This window comes from Lissotriton vulgaris, chromosome 9, assembly GCF_964263255.1.
Source record: "Lissotriton vulgaris chromosome 9, aLisVul1.2, whole genome shotgun sequence".
Classification (NCBI taxonomy): Eukaryota; Metazoa; Chordata; class Amphibia; order Caudata; family Salamandridae; genus Lissotriton; species Lissotriton vulgaris.
The window spans coordinates 388,545,694-388,566,313 of record NC_141697.1 but is presented as its reverse complement, the minus strand read 5'-3'; the positions used below and the strand labels follow the sequence as shown (position 1 = coordinate 388,566,313).

At 50.8% G+C, this 20,620-nt stretch overlaps 1 protein-coding gene across 2 annotated transcripts in view; it reads right to left on the bottom strand.

The window, feature by feature from the left end:
- CCNK (cyclin K) overlaps window positions 1–20,620 on the bottom strand; it is a 482,638-nt gene that overhangs the window by 22,599 nt on the left and 439,419 nt on the right. The window lies entirely within an intron of this gene.

Here is a 20,620-nt window from a genome sequence, read left to right as displayed (position 1 = left end):
CGACCCCGGGCTCCGTATCTTGAAGATGGGGAGCCCTGCCCAATTACAGCTAGGCTCCTGCCCCCCTCCCACAAGAGAGGAGCAGGCTAGGGGGTGTACTCACCCCAGAGCAGGGACACATTGGTCCCTGTCCTTGCCCTACATGGAACACCCCTAAATTCAGCATTTAGGGGCTCCCTGAAACTTCCTTCCTCAAATCCAGATACGAGTAGAAGAAAGAAGATCAAGAAGACCCGCCGTGCAGCTGCTAACAACAGGACGACAACTGACTTGGCCCCAGCCCTACCGGCCTGTCGATCCTGGAACCTGCTCCTGCTTAATCCCGGCGACTCCTGAGGATAGCAACTTTGGGACACCTGGAGGACCTGCCAGCCTTGACCCTCTTGAAGACTGGGACTCCCATCAGCATAGGCTCTGCTGCAACATCCCACCTGGTGCCAATTAAGAAGCTCTGGACCAGCCCGCTCTGCACCCGCCGAGCCCGGGCTGGGCCCAACCAAACCAAGACCACGAGGACGTCCCCCGGCGACTGGGACCCGAAGTCCAGTGCTCAAAGACCCTCCGCGACGAACCAGCCGACGCCTGCAGACTTAGAACCAGGGACCACCCCAACCGCGACCAGCCGAGGGTAAGCTTTTGCGACACCCAAAGACACCCCTGCACCCAGCACCCTACAGCCCCCTGTGCCTCCATTTGGGGTACCTACCTGTGCTCTAAGATCCCAACATACCTCTCGAAGTGCTGGTCGCCCCTGTAGAGTCTCCGTCCCGAGCCTGCAGCCTTTGTTCTTTTTTTACCTTTCTCATTGGATAACATTAAGAGCCCGACGGCTCAAAAGAAAACAAGTTACTTACCTGTAACTTTGGTTCCCCAGTATTGGTAACTTTCATAGATTCCCATGCTTTGTATCATTCCCTGTCGTCGGAATGGGAGCCTCGGTAAATAGAAAATACCTTAGTAGTAAGCACAAAGTGAAAAAATAGACCTAGGCCTCATCTCATTTTGTAGCTTATCCACCTCTTTTTGTAAAAGAGACCAAATTCTTGCAGTAGCCACTCAGAGCAGCCTCACCCCATAGAACCTTCCTGAGAGAACCTCAGAGCCTCAGATTTTCGTAGCCGTTGTGAACAGCAACATCATAAGACAATAAGGCTGAGCTTTCCCAGGGGAGGAGGGTGGGCGCATGGGAATCTATGAAAGTTACCAATACTGGGGAACCAAAGTTACAGGTAAGTAACTTGTTTTCTTGCCCTAGTATTGGAACTTTCATAGATTCCCATGCTTTGTATCAGAATAGCTAGCAGTAAAGAGAAAAGCATATTTTGTAATATGTGCACCTGAAAATGTCATACATAATTCTGATAAGAAAACCAGATACACATTAGCATCACAAAGCAAAATAATAACAAGTAATACAAAATATGCAAACAGGAAGGCGGGATAGTAAGGAAAGCTCACCGACTTATTGGAAAAGGTTCCTCAAAACCGCCTGGCTCACTGCCGCATCCTCTTTCACAGAAGAATCCAAGCAGTAGTGGCGAGTGAAGGTGTGGACACTGCTCCATGTCGCCGCTCTACATATGTCCTTGATCGGGACACCTGCGAATAGAGCCACCGATGAAGCCTTTGATCTCGTAGAATGAGCATGAACTGCTCGTTGAAGTGGTTTCCCCGCTGCTTGATGGCAAAAGTGTATTGCACTGGATATCCAGCGGCAAATGCAGGGTTTAGAAACTGGACACCCCTTTCGAGGAGCGCTGAATGAAACAAAAAGCTGGGAAGATTTTCTGAATAACCTTGTTCGCTCCAAGTAGAATTTAAGACATCTGTGAATGTCTTAAGAGTGCAAAGCCCTTTCAGCTGGCGTGGAGGGCCGCGGGAAGAAGTATTTTAAGACTACCGGCTCATTCAGATGAAATTCTGAGGGTACCTTCGGAATAAATTTAGGATTTGTCCTTAGGATGAGAACATCATTCTTGAATTGTAGAAAAGGTTCCTCAATTGTGAAAGCCTGGAGCTCGCTAACTCTTCTAGCCGATGTCAGGGCCAAGAGAAGAGCCAGTTTCCATGAGAGAAACTTAAGGTCAGCCCTATGAATAGATTCAAATGGGGCCTTCATTAGATGTGACAAGACCAAATTAAGATGCCAGGCTGGTGGTGGAGGCCGGACTGGTGAAAAAACCCGGAATAAACCCTTCAGGAACTGTTTAATGATCCTTGTAGACCACAGGGAAGGACCTGATGATGAACGTCTAAATCTAGAAATGGCCGCTAGATGTACCTTTACAGAAGAAGGAGCCAATCCAGATTTCGCAAGAGAAAGGATGTAAGGTAAGAGTTGTTGCGGTACAGAAGTATATATGGATGTAGACCTTCCCTCCGACACCAAAGGCAGAATCTTTTCCATTTAGCCCGATAGGTCTTGTTCGTACTAGGAGCTCGGGCCTGGGCCAAAATGTCTTTACATTCTCCTGAAAGATTTAAACCCTGGAACTCTCTGAACTCAGGAGCCACGCTGTCAATCGTAGGGACTTCAGGTCTGGATGCAGAACCTGTCCGTGAGCCATTGTCAACAGTCACGGAACAGGACGCATGAGAATTGGTTGATCCTGGGAGAGGAGAAGAAGTTATGTGTACCAATACTGTCTGGGCCATGCTGGTGCGATCAGAATCATCCTGCACGGCTCTGCCTTGAGCTTGCCGATCAGTCTCGGGATCAGCGGAATGGGAGGAAAGGCGTAAACAAATGCGCCGTACCAGGCAATCAAAAGCGCATTCCCCAAGGATTCCCGATGGTGAACCCTGCTTGCGAAGGACTGGCATTTGGCGTTCTGGGGAGTTGCAAACAGGTCGGTGGATGGGGTCCCCCAACGTGCAAACAGGTCCTCTAGAATGGTCTGATCCAGTTCCCATTCGTGGGTGATAGTTTTTTGGCCACTCAAAGCGTCCGCTGTGACATTGAGTGTTCCCGCCAGATGTTCCGCTGAAAGGGTGATATTGTGTTGGATCACCCAATTCCAAAGCCTCTGAGCTTCCTTCGAAAGAGTGCAAGATCTCGTTCCGCCTTGCTTGTTTATGTAGTGCATGGCTGTGGTGTTGTCTGTACGAACTAGCATTGAACGGTCACGGATTCTCGGAAGGAAAGCTTGTAAGGCTAGACGAATGGCCATAAGTTCCAGTAGATTGATGTGGAACCTGACTTGGACTGGGATCCAATGACCACTGACCTTTAGTTCTTAGAGGACCGCTCCCCATCCTTCCATGGAAGCATCTGTCGTCAATACCATGGGAGATGGTGGAAGTTGGAATGGTAAACCCATGGAAAGATTGTCTTTTAGCAACCACCAGCTGCTTGCCTTTCTCATTTCCGGAGTAATGACAATCCTGTCGTCGAAGGAGCCTGTCACCTGACGCCATTGTTTGTCCAACTGTTCCTGCAGTGGAAGCATTCGCAGCCTGCAGTGTGGTACCAATGGTATGCAGGATGATATCGATCAGAGAAGCGATTTGTATTTGCGAACTGACAGAAACTTCCGTGTCTGAAGAAGGCGAGCTGAAAGAATCAGCTTGTTTTGGCGTTCTTCCGAAGGAAAAGCCAGGCAGCACTCCGTGTCCAGGATTGCGCTCAGAAACTTTGCTGTTTTGGAGGGGTGCAAAATTGATTTTTCTCTGTTGAGCCGAAGGCCCAGTTGCTCGAACAGCTGTCTGCAGCTCGTGACTGCCCTGGATGCCTCTTGGAAAGAAGGAGCCTTCAGCAGCCAATCGTCCAGATATGGGAAGACTTCTAAAGACTGCTTCCTGAGAAAGGCTGCCACCGGAGCAAGTACCTTTGTAAAGATCCGCGGAGCGGATCGGAGACCAAAAGGCAGTACTTTGAATTGAAAATGGCTCTTGCCTATTGTAAATCGAAGGTATTGCCTGTGAGCTGGATGTATGGGTACATGGAAGTAAGCGTCTTCCAAATCTAGGGTCGCCATGTAGTCCCCTGGATTGAGAAGGCGGAGGATGTCCTGAAGAGTGATCATCCTGAAGGACAACTTGATGAGATAAGTGTTGAGCTGCCGTAGATCTAAGATCGGACGCCACTTGTCCTTCGTCTTTCGAATCAGGAAGAACCTGGAATAGAATCCTTTCCCCTTTTGGGAGAGAGGTACAGGTTCTATTGCCCCCTTGGTGAAGAGTTGGTGGGCCTCGAGATGAAGGAGTTTCAGATGTTTGGGTGTAAAGGCGTCTGGAGCTCTTGTTGGAGGAAGATCTATGAACTCCAACGTGTGTCCTTCCTTGATGATGTGTAGGACCCACTGGTCTGTTATGACCATCCAGTTGTTGAGGCAATGGGCAATCCTGCCCCCCACAGGTGTTAATGAGGGTACAGGAACAGTAGAAAGAGCCACCTGGCCGCTATTGTCTCTTGGTATTGTCTCTCCTCTGCTGCCCTTGTCGTCCTCTCGGCTGCTGGCGAGAGAAAGAACCCCTCTGAGAGTACTGGGGTTTGTATGTTTGGCCAGGTTGTGAGCTGGAAGAGTAGCGGTGCTGATTGTCGCCTCTATAGGTGGAGAATCCTCTTCCTCTTGCTCCTCTGAAGGGCACTTTGCGATATTGTACAGTTCCTAAGGATTTGGCCGTATCCGTATCTTTCTTTATGCCCTGTAGGGCGTCATCCACATGTTTGCCAAATAACATCTCTCCATCATATGGCAGATCTAGAATTTTTTTTTGCACCTCCTGTCTGAATCACGTGGCTCTCAACCATCCCTGGCGTCTCAGAACCGCCGAGCCGGCTAGCGCTCGAAATGCTGTGGTTGCTATATCCATAGCGCAGTCAATTACCTCCGAAGAGGCTCGCTCTCCCTCCAGCAAGATCTTCTTTACCTCCTCCTTAGATGTATCCTGAAGTTCTTCCACGAACGGAGAGAGGTCACACCACATCTGGCGATCGTATCTCCCCAGAATCGTCAAAGCATTAGCCGCCCTAAAGAGGAGGCAGGCCATTGCGGAGAATCTTTTTCCCACATTGTCTGAACGCCGGTCCTCTTTATCCGGAGGCGTCGTTAGCGGCGTGGATGGGTTTTTTGATTTGCTCTGTGCGGCCTGGGAAATGACAGAGTCCGGTTTTGGTTGACCTAGTAGACACGCCGGGCTGCCATCTGGTGCCTTATATTTTTTCTCCAGTCTGGGGAGTACCGGGAGGACTGTGGCCGGATTCTGCATAGCCTTTAGGCCTTCAGACTAAACATGTTCAATGATGGGGATTGAATGTACGGATTTTCGGAATGGTTCTTTGAAATCGTACAAAAAACATTCGGACTGAACTGTGGTAACAGGGAGACCAAACCTCTTGGAAGCTCACCATCAAGTTGTGAAAACCTCCGACATCTGCTGGAGGAGAGATTGCGTTATCAGGCCCTGTGACGTCTGGATCTCAAGGGTCATCCTGATTCCAGTCTTCATTCTGGTCCTGGTCAGGGTCCACTTGTCTGTCCACATCTGATGATGCAGTATCATCATCTATCGTCCTGAACGTGCTCTACCTCTTGTGGATGCTATGCAGGCTCTGTTTCACGCCCCCTTGAAGGCAAAGAGTGTCCTGCCACAGGCTGTGATAGCTGAGGCGGAGGTGTAGGAGGGCGCACCTGTTGAACCTCCTGAGGAGTAGGAAATCGCCTATGATAGTCCTGCAACATAAGTTGTAGATCCGAGATGAGTGGATGGCATCGCCACCATCTCCTGCCGAGATTGACGCGAAGGTTTCTGCAAAGGAACTTGCATGCTTGGCATTTCCTGTTGTTCATAATAATCTTGTGAAACATATTGTTGTTCCATTTCCCCTTCTTCAGAGCTGATGTCCTGAATCTTTACTTGTAAGTCAGAAGGGCTATAAGCCTGGCCAAAATCGCCATAAGCGTCCTCTTCAGAATCCTCGTCTAGCAATAGGTTTGGAGGAAATTTTTGGACTTGTCGTGGAGATGCCATTTCCGGTGTTATTTGCCTCCTTCTGCGTGAAAAAAGACGGAGTCGTCGTCGACGGTAGTGCCTTCATAGATTGTTTCGTCGACAGAGGCGCCGACGAAGAAACTGCGCTAGTCGTCGAGGATTGCGTCGTCGAGGAGAAGGTCATCGTCGACGATGGTTGGAGCGTCGACGGGATCGTCGACGAACTCGTCGTCAGCAGCAAGGTCACAGGTGTCGTCGACATGGTCGTCGTCTATGTCGTCCTAGTCGTCGTCGTCGCAGCGATTCTCGTCGTCATCGTCGTCGACGTGGAGAAAGTCATTTTCGATGACGAACAGGCATCAGGCGCTTTAAACATCGTCGACGGCGCAGGTGCCGCCGTCGCAGCCGAGCCCGTCGACGAGGCTAATTTCACAGACAAGTCTTTTTAACAGAAATCGTCGGCGTACCTGTGGTTTTCACCGTCGACGAACGCTGTTTCTTGTCGGAAATGACTTCCTGAGTCGTAGTAGAAGGCTTCTTCACCCCTCTATCTCTGTCAGAGGGTGGTGAAGTGACAGGGGCAACCTTCTTCGCCTTTTTTGAGGGTTGAGACTCCTCAAGCTTTCCCTGCCTCTCCTTTTCACCGTGGTGAGGAGATTTTTGGGAAGTAGGCCTATCAGACATATCAGAGGTCCCTGGCAAGGCCTTGACAAGGGGCTCGTCAGAAGTAGAAGGGGGAGACCTACCCCTCTTCTTCGACCTTTTAAATGACACCATCGACGAGGAGCCCTCACTTTCAGAAGACATAAGTTCTTTGCAGTCTTTCATCTTCTGTAGCCAAGTGAGGAGACGTCCCTCTCTGTCCCTCAAGGTCTTGGTGGAGAAGGTTCTGCAAATCTTGCAGTCCGTGGCTTTATGATCCGGATAAAGGCAGTATATGGAGTCCTCATGTTTGTCCTCGACAAACAACCTCTTTTTAGAGCAAGTAGCACAGGCCCTGAAAAGTGCTTTCTTCTCCTTGTCAGACATGACGAAAAATAGACACAAGTTGAGAAAATATACTAAGAATTGAAGAAAATGAGCAGAGCTCAAATGGAGACTCCCTTGCACAACGTGTGGTAGAAAATCTGAGGCTCTGAGGTTCTCTCAGGAAGGTTCTATGGGGTGAGGCTGCTCTGATTGGCTACTACAAGAATTTGGTCTCTTTTACAAAAAGAGGTGGATAAGCTACAAAATGAGATGAGGCCTAGGCCAATTTTTTTACTTTGTGCTTACTACTAAGGTATTTTGTATTTACTGAGGCTCCCATTCCGACGACGGGGAATGATACAAAGCATGGGAATCTATGAAAGTTCCAATACTGGGGCAAACACCCTGCACCCAGCCGTCCGAGTGCCGCTGGCTGTGACCCCTGTGTCCTATCCTACTTCCCCCCTTGCCCTGAGCAAGTGACCAGGAGCCCAGCTCCCACAGCCGCGTGGCCTGCTAGCCAGCAGCCACCAACCGAAGGCCCCCCTTCCCTCATTGGATATCATTGGGCCTATCTACCTCTGCACCCGGCCGCCCCTGTGGCGCGGGGAGTGAACTAACTGTACTTACCTGACCCTGGGGGACCCCCGAGTCTATGCTCAGAACCTTAACTTCACCAACCAAGTACTCACCTGGGAACCAGTAATTTACTTACCTGCCAGTGGATAACATTGACTCATTTTGACTCGACAATTTTCTAAGTGTGAAGTTTTGAAATCTGAAAATATTCACATAAAATCAGCCAAAGTCCGAATTCCAAAGTACTCACATGTGATCAGGGGAGAAGCCAGTAATGTACCTTTCAGCCCAGTACTGAACAGCAAAAGTAATCCCTAGTGGGGTTACTGGTAATCTGTATTTTCTCCTTAGGAACCCATTGTCTGCTTTTCTATGAAATTTCTTCCAAGTTTCTACTTTTGAAAACTTGAAATATTCTTTAAAAATCACACGAAATGCTGAAACACAATTACCTACCTGTTTTGAGTTAAGACACCAGTGCTGGCCCTAGGAGACCAGTGCTGGGTTACAAAAGTAACACGATCATACTTTACCTGCAACCTGAATTTTCTCCCATTGAATAACATTGTCAGCTTTCCATTGAAAAGTTTCTTAGTGTGAACTTTTAAAACCGCTTTATATTCATGAAAATTTACTACAGCAACTAAAACATTTTGGCTAATCTGGTTTCAGTTTAGACACCAGGACTGAATCTAGGATCTAGTCCTGGGACTACTAAAGTAATCTATATAGTAATCAACTGTTCTTACATGTGGAAAACCCATTGAGCTCAATGCTATAGTGTGTTTTGGGATTGTGTTGCTTACTGTCAATACTGTATTCATTGTGTGCACGACCGTTATTGCTCCTTTGCAAAGTAATTACATGAGAGAACTTAGAACAAGAAAAGTATATTTTTATAACTGTTGGTTCTAAAAATAAAACACCTATATCTGTGGATATAAAAACAATTGGCCTGGAGTTCAGACCTTGAGTGTGTGAAACCTTTTGCTGACAGTGTGTACAACAAATGCTTTACACTGTCCTCTGGTACTGCCTTACTGCTCGATCAAGCTACCACTTTGGAGAGTAAGGTCAGTTCTAACTTTAACCTCTGTTATACCTCTGGGGTTGGTGGACTCTATACACACTGTACTTCCTTCCAGTCCAGTATATATAGAGCCACTTTCTCACATTGGTGGATCAGCGGTGGGATACAAACTTGCATTTGTTGGACTACTTGGTTACCATCTGATCACACGACAGAACTCATAAATTGCCTTTAGAATCCGGAGATTGGTCTTTTCCAAAAATACTAAAAGTCTGGTAGGGCCTTGCTTAAGTCCCATAAGAATTTTCGAAAAATAAAAGTCGTTACAAGCTAGGGTAGAGGGTTAGAACTGTCAAGTTATAATGTCTCAAAAGAACCCAGCTGTTAGTGAAGATAATGCAAACCTGGTGGAGGAACTCTACCTCACACCTTACTTGCACTTGGACTTAAAGGAATTGAGGGCCGTATGCAAAGTTAAAAAAAAATAGCTGTAGGTCTGCATCCAACCAAACAAGACCTCCAGGAGCTCCTGGCTGAATATGAAAAAGATCACCCCTCTGAGCAGGGTGACACCCAGCCAGAGGAAGAAGAAGTGGACCAATCTTGATCCCGCCGACCTGTCGAACTTTAGGCCCATCTCGCTGCTTCCGGGCCTCGGCAAAATTGCTGAACGGCTGGTCAACAAGCAATTATCTGCCTTCCTGGAGTCGAATGGACTCCTCCGGGTTTCGCAGACCGGCTTTCGCCCAGGTCAAGGCACCGACACGGCCCTCTTGGCGGTCGTAGATGAAGCTAGATGTATTCTCGATTCAGGAGGGTCAGTGGCAGTGATCCTCCTGGACCTCAGTGCGGCGTTTGACACCGTGAACCATCAGGTGTTGATTCAGCAGCTGGCTGAGGTAGGGGTGTCTGGGGTGGCCCTGCAGTGGCTGAGATCTTTTCCTTCCGGACGAACTTACCAGGTCTGGGATGGCTGCGAGAGTTCCAACTCTATCCCCCTCCAGTGTGGAGTGCCACAGGGCTCCTCCCTGAGCCCTACATTATTTAATGTTTACATGGCCCCCCTGGAGGACATAGTGTCCCCATATGACATCAAAATCGTCAGCTATGCTGACGATACGCAGCTGGTTGTTTCGTTATCTCAACTGGCTGACAATCCGGACACCTTGTACTCCTGCCTGTCGGACGTTCATGCTTGGATGGAAGAATCCTCCCTCAAGCTGAACGGTTCGAAGACGGAAATAATGTTGCTCGGGAGTAAAACGCCTCTTTTCCCTTCGATCAGCTGGCCGAGCTGCATGGGCGACCTTCCAGCACCCAAAGAGGTGATTAAGAGCCTGGGAATCTGGCTGGAACCAGATTTGTCATTTCGTACCCAAGCCAAGAAAACTGCAGGAGTGTGTTACGCCCTGCTACGGTCGGTTCGAAAAATCTTCCCTCTCCTACCGGTAGCGTCGAGGAAGCTGTTGATTCAGGGTCTTATAATATCTAGGTTGGATTATAGTAACGCCATTTTTTTGGGCGCCCCTGAATCCACCTTCAAGACCCTTCAGCAGGTCCAAAATGCAGCGGCAAGGCTGCTCATGGATGTCCCGAGGACCCAATCAGCGAAACCAGCATTGAAGGCGCTGCATTGGCTCCCAGTGCGGGAGAGAGTGGCTTTTAAGGCACTTTGTACAGCCCATAAAATCCTTTTAGGGAATGGCCCCCGCATTTTAAAGAACTTAGTTACCCCCTACAAAGCAAGCAGAACACTGCGTTCGGATCTGAAACATCTTTTGTTAGTCCCCAGGGTCAAAAAGGCCCGTATGGGCGGGAGAAGATTTTCATTTAACACTGCAAAGCTATGGAACTCGCTTCCTTTAAAATTACGCGCCGAGTCCTGCACATTGCGATTTCGCAAAGGTCTTAAAACCTTTTTGTTTCCCGCTTGAGTGCGTTACCCTGTCCCTCGGTACCATCTGATGCTGTCTGGAAAAGCGCTGGGATGCCCAAGGGTAACCGCGCGCTATATAAAATTTTAAATAATAATAATGAGGAGGATGATAATGATCCCCCATCATTCCTAGGGAAGAAGGGGTCACTGTACACTTGTCTCCAAGAGTTAGCCTTTGGGAGCATGAGAACCACACAGGTGGACTCGGCCCCAGAGAATACATTGGGGAGAACCCCAATGGAGAGGACAACTTCTTAGAAAAGTTGGCCAAGAGATTAGACCTAGAGACCAGACTCCTGGCTCTAGAAAAAGAGATGGGCTTAGCCCCCATCTCTGGTGGCAGCAATACCAATAGCAAGCATAGAGAGCAATCTTATGATCCTAAAATCCCCAAAAGGGATTGTCCCTAAATTTGAGGAAGGTGATGACATCACCAAGTGGTTCACAGCCTTTGAGAGGGCTTGTGATATCAGAAAACTAAAGAAACCTTTCTGGGGGGCACTTCTCTGGGGAACTGTTCTCTCGTAACTGCAGAGATAGGCTTCTGACCCTCTCTGGGCAGATGCAGGGTCCTATGACCTCATGAAGAAAACTCCGATTGAGGGATTTGGACTCACTACTGAGGAGTATAGAATTAGGTTCAGGGGGGCTCACAAAACTCAGACCCAATCCTGGATAGATTTTGTAGACTACTCAGTAAATACACAGGATGGTTGGTTAACTGGACACAATGTGCATGATTTTACTGGACTTTATAATTTGTTTATGACGAAACACATTTTGAGTAATTGCACAAATGAAAAGTTGAATCAGAATTTGGTAGACCTAGGTCTAATTTCTCCCCAAGAATTGGGAAAGAAGGCTGACCACTGGGTCAAGACCAGGGTGACAAGTACAGCCACTGGGGGTGACCAAAAGAAAGTGGTCACAAAACCTCCAAAGGGGAAAGGTGGCGAGAATCCCCAAGATAAAAAGTCTGAGTCTTCCAAAGGGCCCCAAAAACCTGTGCAGGTGGGCGGTTCCCAAACTACTCCCTATGTGCCTCAGCCCTGTAGGGGAAGGAACTTTGATCCTAACAAGGCCTATTGTAACAACTGTGAGAAGTTGGGACATTTAACTGTAGACAAGAACTGCCCCTACAACAAAGCCCCTAAGGCACCCATTCCAGCTACTCCAGGGACAGTAAATCTACAGATGGGATCAGAGGAGTGCCCAGAGCAAATCTGGGAATACACTCAAGCTAGTCTAGTCTCCTTGGGGGATATGGAGTTTGCCAGTGTAGCTGGGTGGCTAACAAACTGTAAAAAGTATTTACATTACCCCTCCATTAATGGAACTAAAGTAGAAGCCCTGAGGGATACAGGTGCCAGCATCACTATGGTGAATGAAATGCTGGTTTCCCCAGAGCAATACCCGATTGTGAAAACTTACCCAGTCACCAATTCTGACAGCATTACCACCAAACTCCCTGAGTCTATGGTGACATTGAATTGGGGGAGGTTACTGGCCTGAAACTAGTAGTGGTCTCTCCACAACTGCCAGCTGATTGTCTGCTTGGAAATGACCTGAAAACTTCAGGCTGGGCTGAGGTTGAACAAGTAACCCATGCAGCCAAGCTGGGTATCCCTAGACTGGTGTGTGTGCAAACTAGAGCACAGAGCTAAAAGCAGGGTGAACAAGTAGGTTTGGAGCCTGAAAATATGGCCCAACCAAGCAAGAGAAAAAGCAAGAAGACTGGGGAACCAGCTTCTACACAGCACACCTCTCAGGACCCCTCTCCCCAGGGAGAGGACTTGGAAACCCCAGAGGGAACTGAGCCCATGGAGCTTGAGTCATGCCAGGTTGGACTCCTGGGCCCAGGGGGACCCACTAGGGAAGAGCTGTGCCAGGGCCGGCGAGAATGCCCTACTCTTCAGAGCCTGAGGCAGCAAGCTGTTTCAGAAGGCAAAGGAGATGTCAGTGGTACTCACAGAGCTTATTGGGAACAGGGATTACTGTATGCTGAGGCAAGAGACGCCAAACCTGGAACTACCTGGGTGGTAGTGCCAAAGTACAGCGAGTTCCTCCTAACTTTAGCTCATGGCATCCCTCTAGCTGGACATCTGGGGCAGACCAAGACTTGGGAAAGGCTAGTTAGCCATTTCTACTAGCCCCAGATGAACCAAAAAGTGAAGGAGTGTGAGCTCCTGTGTTACCAATCAGGCTAGTGGCAAGACAGGTGGCAAACCAAAGGCCCCCTGATACCACTACCAGTGGTGGGGGTACCCTTTGAAAGGGTAGGTGTGAACATTGTGGGTCCACTGGAACCTCCCACAGCCTCAGGGAACAAATTCATTCTAGTAGTAGTGGATCATGCTACTAGGTACCCTGAGGCAATTCCCCTTAGGGTGACTACAGCTCCTGCAGTTGCTAAGGCCCTCCTGGGTGTCTTCACCAAAGTAGGGTTTCCTAAGGAGGTGGTTTCAGACAGGGGTTCCAACTTCATGTCTGCTTACCTGAAACATATGTGGAAGGAGTGTGGGGTCCAGTACAAGTTCACTACCCCCTACCACCCACAAACCAATGGTCTTGTTAAGTGGTTGAACAAGACATTGAAAGGGATGATCATGGGACTCCCTGAAAAACTAAAAAAGAGATGGGATGTTCTGTTGCCATGCCTACTTTTCGCTTATAGGGAAGTGCCTCAGAAGGCTGATAGATAGTCCTTAAGGGTGCCCAGAGCAGAGCACTGCTCGGCCAATGAGAGGAGGAACAAAAGGACCTCAGAAAGAGGAGCAGAAAGGGGATCCACAGCCTTTGTTGTGCACCATGCCACACATTTTTTTTCCATCTACAGGCATATATTGTTTTAGTGGAGGGACACCTGGCTGCCAAGTTAACATTACAGACTTCGGGAGGAAGGTCGAAAACTGTCAATTGTCACCGCTCAATCTCCACGTAAGGAGATGTAGGCTGGGCAGGTTCAGGTGGAGGACCGTCCCCTGTTGATGCGACAGAAGATCTTCCTGAAGAGGCAGTCGGATCCGAGGATCGATGACCACGTGCAAGAGCGAGGGATAACAGACTCTTCATGCCTAATCCTGAGCCACAAGAATGACTTTGGCCTGGTTGCGCTTGATCTTCTTCAGCCCTCTGGGCATTAGTGGTATAGGCGGAAAGGCATATAGAAGGCCGGAACTCCATTTGTGACAAAAAGCATTGTCTAGCGAGTGCCGCCTTGGAAATTCAAACGCGCAGAACTGGTGACATTGGGCGTTCTCTTCGGTGGCAAATAGATCTAAACAAGGCTCTCCCCAATGCCGAAAGAGACCTTGCACCACCTCCGAGTGAAGACGCCATTTGAGATCCATCATGCACCTGAGTACGTCCGCTCTGGCGTGAGGTGAACCCGACAGGTGTTGAACCACCAGGGATATGCCCTGATGTTACAGCCATGTCCAAGGGCAGAGAGCCTCTTGACATAGGGTCCATGACCCACCGAGGCCTGTTTGTTGCAGTACCACATGGCGGTGATGTTGTCTGAACATCTGCACTACTCTTTCTCTGACATAAGGAAGGAATGCTTTCAGTGCAAGACGAATCGCCCGGAGCTCCAGAAGGTTGATGTGGAGCCCGGATTCCGCCGGAGACCATAGACCTCTGATCTCGACTCATGTGGCCGCCCCAGCCAAGGAGTGACGCATCTGTCACCACTGTGAACTCTAGTTGGGGAAGGGAGAGGGATCTGCCGTTGACCCAATCCTGGTTCGTTAGCCACCACTGTAATTGGTGTGCAGTGTCCTCCGAGATCTAAACGCATTCGGAGAGATTCCCCTGATGCTGTACCCATTGGAAGTTCAGGTCCCACTGCAGAGATGGCATATGCCACCTGGCATGATCCACAAGCAGGATTGAGGAGGCCAAGGGGCCCAGCAGCCTCAGGGTCATTCTGACCGAAACCCGGGATAGAGGCTTAAAGATTGGAATCATGGCCCTACTATCCCGTGCTCGCTGTTCAGTATGATAAGCCGTAAACAGCGTTGTATCCTGTACTGCTCCGATGAAGAAGAGCTTCTGAGAGGGAATCAGGTGTGACTTCGGCACATTGCTAGATAACCCCAGTGAATACAGGAGGTCGGCCGTAGTCTAGAGGTGGGAGACGACAGCCTGGGACGAGCCCGCCTTCAACAAACAGACGTTGAGATAGGGGAAGACTGGAACCCCTGATCTGCACAGATGAGCTGCAACCATCCCCATCACTTTCGTGAACACAGGGGCGCTGGTAAGGCCAAAGGGGAGCACGGTAAAGTGAAAATGCTCATGTCCTACTGTGAACCGTAGGTAATGCCTGTGGGCCGGCAGGACGAGGATGAAACAAATGGGTGTCCTGCAAGTCCAATGCTATCATCCAGTCTCCAGGGTCAAGAGCAACATTTTGAACTTCTCGTTCTGAAGGAAGCGGTTGACGTCCCTGAGATCTAAGATAGGACGCAGGCCTTTGTCCTTCTTGGCTCGCAGAAAGTAGTGGGAGTAGCAACCACGACCTACTTCTGGCACAGGGACGTGCTCAATGGCCCCCTTAGCCAAGAGAGCCATAACTTCCTGACGGAGAAGTTCCAAGAGATCCTCCGAAATGCAAAGGAATGTAGGTGGCATGGATGGAGGGGTAGTCTTGAAGGGGAGGGAGTAGCCCCTTTGGACTATATGCAAAACCCAACTGTCCGACGTGACGTTGTCCCAGTGGGGGAGGTGATGGCGAATACTGCAGCCCACTGGCAACTGGTTGCCCTGGAGGGTCGGACTAGGAAGGTTTAGAGGCTGCTGCAGAGAGGGCACTAGTGGACTGGCACACCTGCAGGTCCCCTGACCCACGACGCTGGGCCCACGTCCCTGGCCATGCAGAGGCTGGAAAGTTTGCGCAGGCCTGTGGCTCTGGGCGGAACGTGGTGGGGCACCCCTTCTGTAGCCAGGAAAGAGGCGAAAAGCAGACTGTGCAGGCGAGAGTTGATAGTGAGGCCCAAGGATCTGGCCGTAGCCCTAGAATCCTTTAAGCGCTCAAGTGCACTGGCCGCTTTGTCGCCAAACAAGCAACGGCCATCAAAGGGCATGTTTAAAGGAGTCGATTGGACATCGCCTGAAAAGCCAGTGGACCTCAGCCAGTCGTAGCATCTCAGGGCAACCGACATTGAAATCGTTCTGCCTAGCGAGTCGGCGGTGTCCAGCCCAGACCTAATGGTGAACTATGCTGCATCTCTGCCCTCAGCGACAGCACGGGAGAGATTGACCCAGGCCTCCTCTGGACACTGTGGCAGCACGATATACCACACAGAGTTGGTGTAACTGCCCAAAAGACATGTAGTGTTCACCGACCGCAGTCCCAAGCTGGTGGAAGGAAAAATCTTCCCAAAATGTTCCAGCTTTTTGGATTCCCTATCTGGGGAAGCAGTAGGGAATGTGCCCTTAGAAGTAGAGGCTTGGACAACCAAGCCCTCAGGGGTAGGGTTTTGGGAGAGGAAAATAGGGACAGCCGGGCGGTGGCGTCGGGCAATCATCCTATTCACAGAAGTCCCTGTGCTGGGCTTGGACCAGGTGCCAAGAAGGATGTCAGTAAGGGCCTCCTAGAACGGCATCAGGGGATCCGAAGTGGCCGTTGCCGGTTGAAGCACCTAGGTCAGGAGGTTGGTACTGACCGCCACTGTAGGAAGCTTAAGGTTCAAGGCCTCAGCCACCCTACACAACACCACTGCGTATGAAGCTCCCTCCTCCATAGCCACGGTAGGGGGAGGAAGCTTACCAAGATCTGGTGAGGTGTCCAGACCACTGGCATCACCCAACTCCTCTCTCCAGTCCGGTTCACTAAACTGTTCTGCTAAAGTGTCAACAGACACCTCCCAGTCCTCCTCGCCTTCTTCTGGCTGCCACTCAGGGCGATCGGGAAGGCCAGGATAGAACAGTGGTACAAAAGTACTGGTCGCGTTGGATCCAGCAGTCTGGCTACGTGTTCAGGTTTGGGTGGAGGCGGGGTTGACGCCAGGTGGGGACCCAAGCGGCATTGGAGGGGGCTGAGGTGTCGTCAGTGGATTCAGCACCAGAGGAGGGGTCGTAAGGTCGACCGGCGCCGATCCGGATTCAGGCCTGGATCCCCAGGGGTCCAGCCGCGCTGGAGCCGCCGGGTTCGTAGGCCTAGAACCCCCAGCCGAGTCTGCTGGCCCAAAGGCATGACGGCGGGGTGGGCTGCCCAAAGATCGAATGAAGGGCTACGTAAAAACTACAAAGTTGGGCGGGGGTCGCTTCAGCTGTCAGAAAAGAAGGAAAGCTCAGAGCCGACCCAGCAGGCGGAGTCGCAGGAAGACCACCATCCGCATACCGTGTCGCGTCGGCCGATGGACGGGGAGAACCTGAAGAGGACGGTGCTTCTTCACCTTTTTTTTGTGCTTCGACTTACACGAAGACTTTGACGATGAGTGGTGGTGATGGCTCCGCGACAGGTCCCGTGACATCCCTCTCAACCAGGACCTCCAGCGGCATGGAGCAGACTGCTGGGCTACAGAAGCTTTCGGGTCCGCTCCCGCGAAGACTTCGGTTTCATGGCCTCGACAGTCTGAGAACGACTTTGGGTCGTTGTCGCGCCCCAGACACCAGAGGCACACGAGGGGTGGGTCCGTAACCTGCATCAATTTGTGACCGGCGTCACAAGCCTTGAAGCTGGTCCGAAGTGACATCCCTGCGTGCACCAGGAGTTAACACGACTCGAAAAGAAGTCGACAAAAGTTTAAAAATAGTAGGTAAAAAAGTGACTAAGGGTACCACTCTTTCCGGATCTGCGCTGGCTGGCGCGGGAAAAAAAAGAACTGACATCAGCGCTCAAGAGGGCAGAGTCTAAGTAGATACTGCAACGTCATTCCGCGATCACGACGACGAACGCGGAGTCAACCGACGCCACCTACCAATGCGCAAGGCTATTGCTACGAAACAATTCTCCGGATCCAGTCTGACACCTGGGGGTAATTCGAAGGTAAGGAATCTATACCTAAACTCTCTTTCAGATATATACTTACCTTAACTATACTTACTATGCATGGTAGGGGCAAGCGTTGTGAAGGCAAGCGTTGTAAAGGCATGCTTTGTAAAGGCCTTCGCGTAGTAAACATTTGTGTGGTAAATGATGTGCTGTAAGAAATGCGTTACTTACCTGTAACAGCAGTTATCCAGTATTGGTGTCTTTCATAGATTCACATGCCTGAATCATTCCCCGTCGCCGAGACGGGAGCCTCCGGTACATAAAAAAGTAATGTCCTAAGGACATACATAGAGAGTATAGGCCGAAGGGCCGCCCCTTTTGGGGCCTTTCCACGTCCTTATGTAAAAAGGACCGAACTCTCATCGTTAGCCAATCAGCTCCGACCTCCCTCTAGAACCTTCCCGGGAGGAGCCTCAGTCCCTCAGATTTTCGTACGCACCCAGCTAGGGTGTCGCATTGTAGACATAGAGGTACGTGAGTCCTTACCGGGGAGGCGGGAGGGTTGCATGTGAATCTATGAAAGACACCAATACTGGATAACTGCTGTTACAGGTAAGTAACGCATTTCTTATCCAGTATTTGGGTGTCTTTCATAGATTCACATGCCTGAATCAGAGTAGTTAGCAGTTACACATGCATAGTGGTAAAGCACATTCCCACAACCAGCAGGCCTGCATAAATCACAGACAATGTGAGAGAAACATGGTAATATACAGTCATGCATATAGCAGAGATAAACAAAGACCATGAAGAATGTGCATACCTGGATGGCGGGACGAGGTAAGGCTCACCTTATTGGAAGAGATGGCGCAGCACCGCTTGTCCCACTGCAGCGTCCTTCTGCAGTTCGATGTCCAGGCAATAGTGTCTGGAGAAGGTGTGCGGGGACTTCCAGGTCGCCGCTCGGCAGATGTCCAGAATCGTCACTCCAGCGAAGAGCGCCGCTGACGTTGACATCGCTCTGGTAGAGTGGGCAGCCACTCGGACCGTCAAAGGCCGTCCGGCCTGATCATGGCAGAAAGCAATCGCTGAAGAAATCCAGCGGGAGATGCTCTGTTTCGTCAAGGGCAACCCCATGCGCGGGTTGCTGTAGGCTACAAAGAGTTGAGAAGACTTTCTGACGTCTTTGGTCCTGTCCAAGTAGAATTTGAGACACCTTTTAAGGTCCAAGGAATGCAGCGCCCTTTCCGCTGCCGTGGAAGGGTTTGCAAAGAATGACTTGAGGACAATTGGTTCGTTCAGATGAAAGTCCGACGGCACCTTAGGGATGAATTTAGGGTTGGGCCTGAGTACCACTCGGTCGTGCCTGAATTGGAGATACGGTTCCTGAATAGACAGCGCCTGAAGTTCGCTGACCCGTCTGGCTGACGTCAGGGCTAGCAGGAGTGCCGTTTTCCAGGAAAGATGTTTGAGTGAGGCCCGGTGTATGGGCTCGAATGGGTGTTTCATGAGTTGGTTGAGCACCAAGTTCAACTGCCAGGTTGGAGGGACTTTCCGAGGCCTCGGAAAGGACCTGTAGAGCCCCTTCAGAAATTGCTTTATCAGTCGACTGGACCATAGGGAGGGTCCAGATGGGGTCCTGGTGAATCTTGAAATCGCAGCCAGATGAACTTTAATGGAGGCGTGAGCCAGCCCCGATTGAGCCAGGTGGAGGAGGTACGGTAGCAGTTGTACCGGGGTAACCCGGAGGGGGTGTAAGTCGTGTTCCGAACACCACATGCAGAACCTTTTCCACTTCAGCGAGTAGGTTTTGTTCGTGCTGCCCGCCCTCGCTTTGGCCAGTACTGCCCTGCAGTCCTGCGGGATCTCTAGGTCTCCGAACTCTCGGTGCTCAGGAGCCAGGCCGATAAGTTGAGCGAACGGAGGTTCGGGTGGTGTACCTGGCCTCCGGACATCGTTAAGAGGTGCGGGTGTTGTCGCAGGTGAATCGGGGGCCTGATGGACAGGCGAAGCAGGTCCGAGAACCAATGTTGTCTCGGCCAGTACGGCGCAATCAGTATCAGGGTGCACGGTTCTGTCTTCATCTTCCGGAGGAGCCTCGGTATCAGCGGGAACGGAGGAAAAGCGTACGCAAACACGCTGAACCAGCCGATGGAAAAGGCATTTCCCAGTGACCCCCGTTGGGGATGCCAGCTTGCGTAGCTTTGGCATTTGGCGTTCCCTGCCGTCGCGAAGAGATCGATCTTCGGGGTCCCCCACTGCGAGAAGACGTGGGTTAACGTGTCGCCGTCCAGCTCCCACTCGTGGGAGAGAGAGGTCTGTCTGCTGAGGGCGTCCGCGATAGTGTTGTCCTTCCCGGGAACGTACTCCGCTTTGAGGGAGAGCCCGTGTGCCACCAACCAGTTCCAGATTTTCTGCGACTCTCTTGAGAGAGAGAGAGAACGCGTTCCCCCTTGTTTGTTCAGGTAGTGCATCGTCGTGGTGTTGTCTGTTTTGACGAGCACTGGGGAAGTTCCGATGCGAGGCAGGAATGCCTGCAGAGCCAGATACACTGCCCTCAGCTCCAAGAGGTTGATGTGTAGTTGTTTCTCTTGGGCTTCCCATTTGCCGCTGACTCGAAGGTCCAACAGAACCGCGCCCCAGCCTTCCAGTGAGGCATCTGTCGTGATGACCAGAGGCGCCGGCGGCAGGAGGAACTGCAGGCCGGCCGTCAGGTGCGTCCTGTTTCTCCACCACAGAAGGGCCTTTGTGATGGCCGGTGTGATCGTGATAATGTCCTCGAAGGAGCCGGAACTTTGTTCCCATTGTCTCGCCAACGCCTCCTGCAGGGGACGCATGCGGAGCCTGCAGTGTGGTATGAGGAGAATGCAGGAGGACATCATCCCTAGCAAGGAGGTGAACGTCCGGACTTTGATGCGAGACTTCTTGGCCACAGCCGCGGCCAGAGACAGTATTTTGTTGGTCCTGTCCTCCGAGGGGAAAGCCTTTGCGCGCTTCGTGTCTAAGGTAGCCCCTAGGAAAGAGATCCTCGTTGAAGGGGTAGTGCAGGATTTCTTGAGGTTGATCGTCAGACCCAGCTGTTGAAAGAGAGCGCTGCAGGCGTTGGATGAAGCCGTCGTGCCTTCCGGGGAAGGCGCCTTCACCAGCCAGTCGTCCAGGTAGGGGAACACCTGGTGCCCTCTCTGCCGCAGGAAGGCTGCCACTGGCGCCAAGCACTTCGTAAAGATACGTG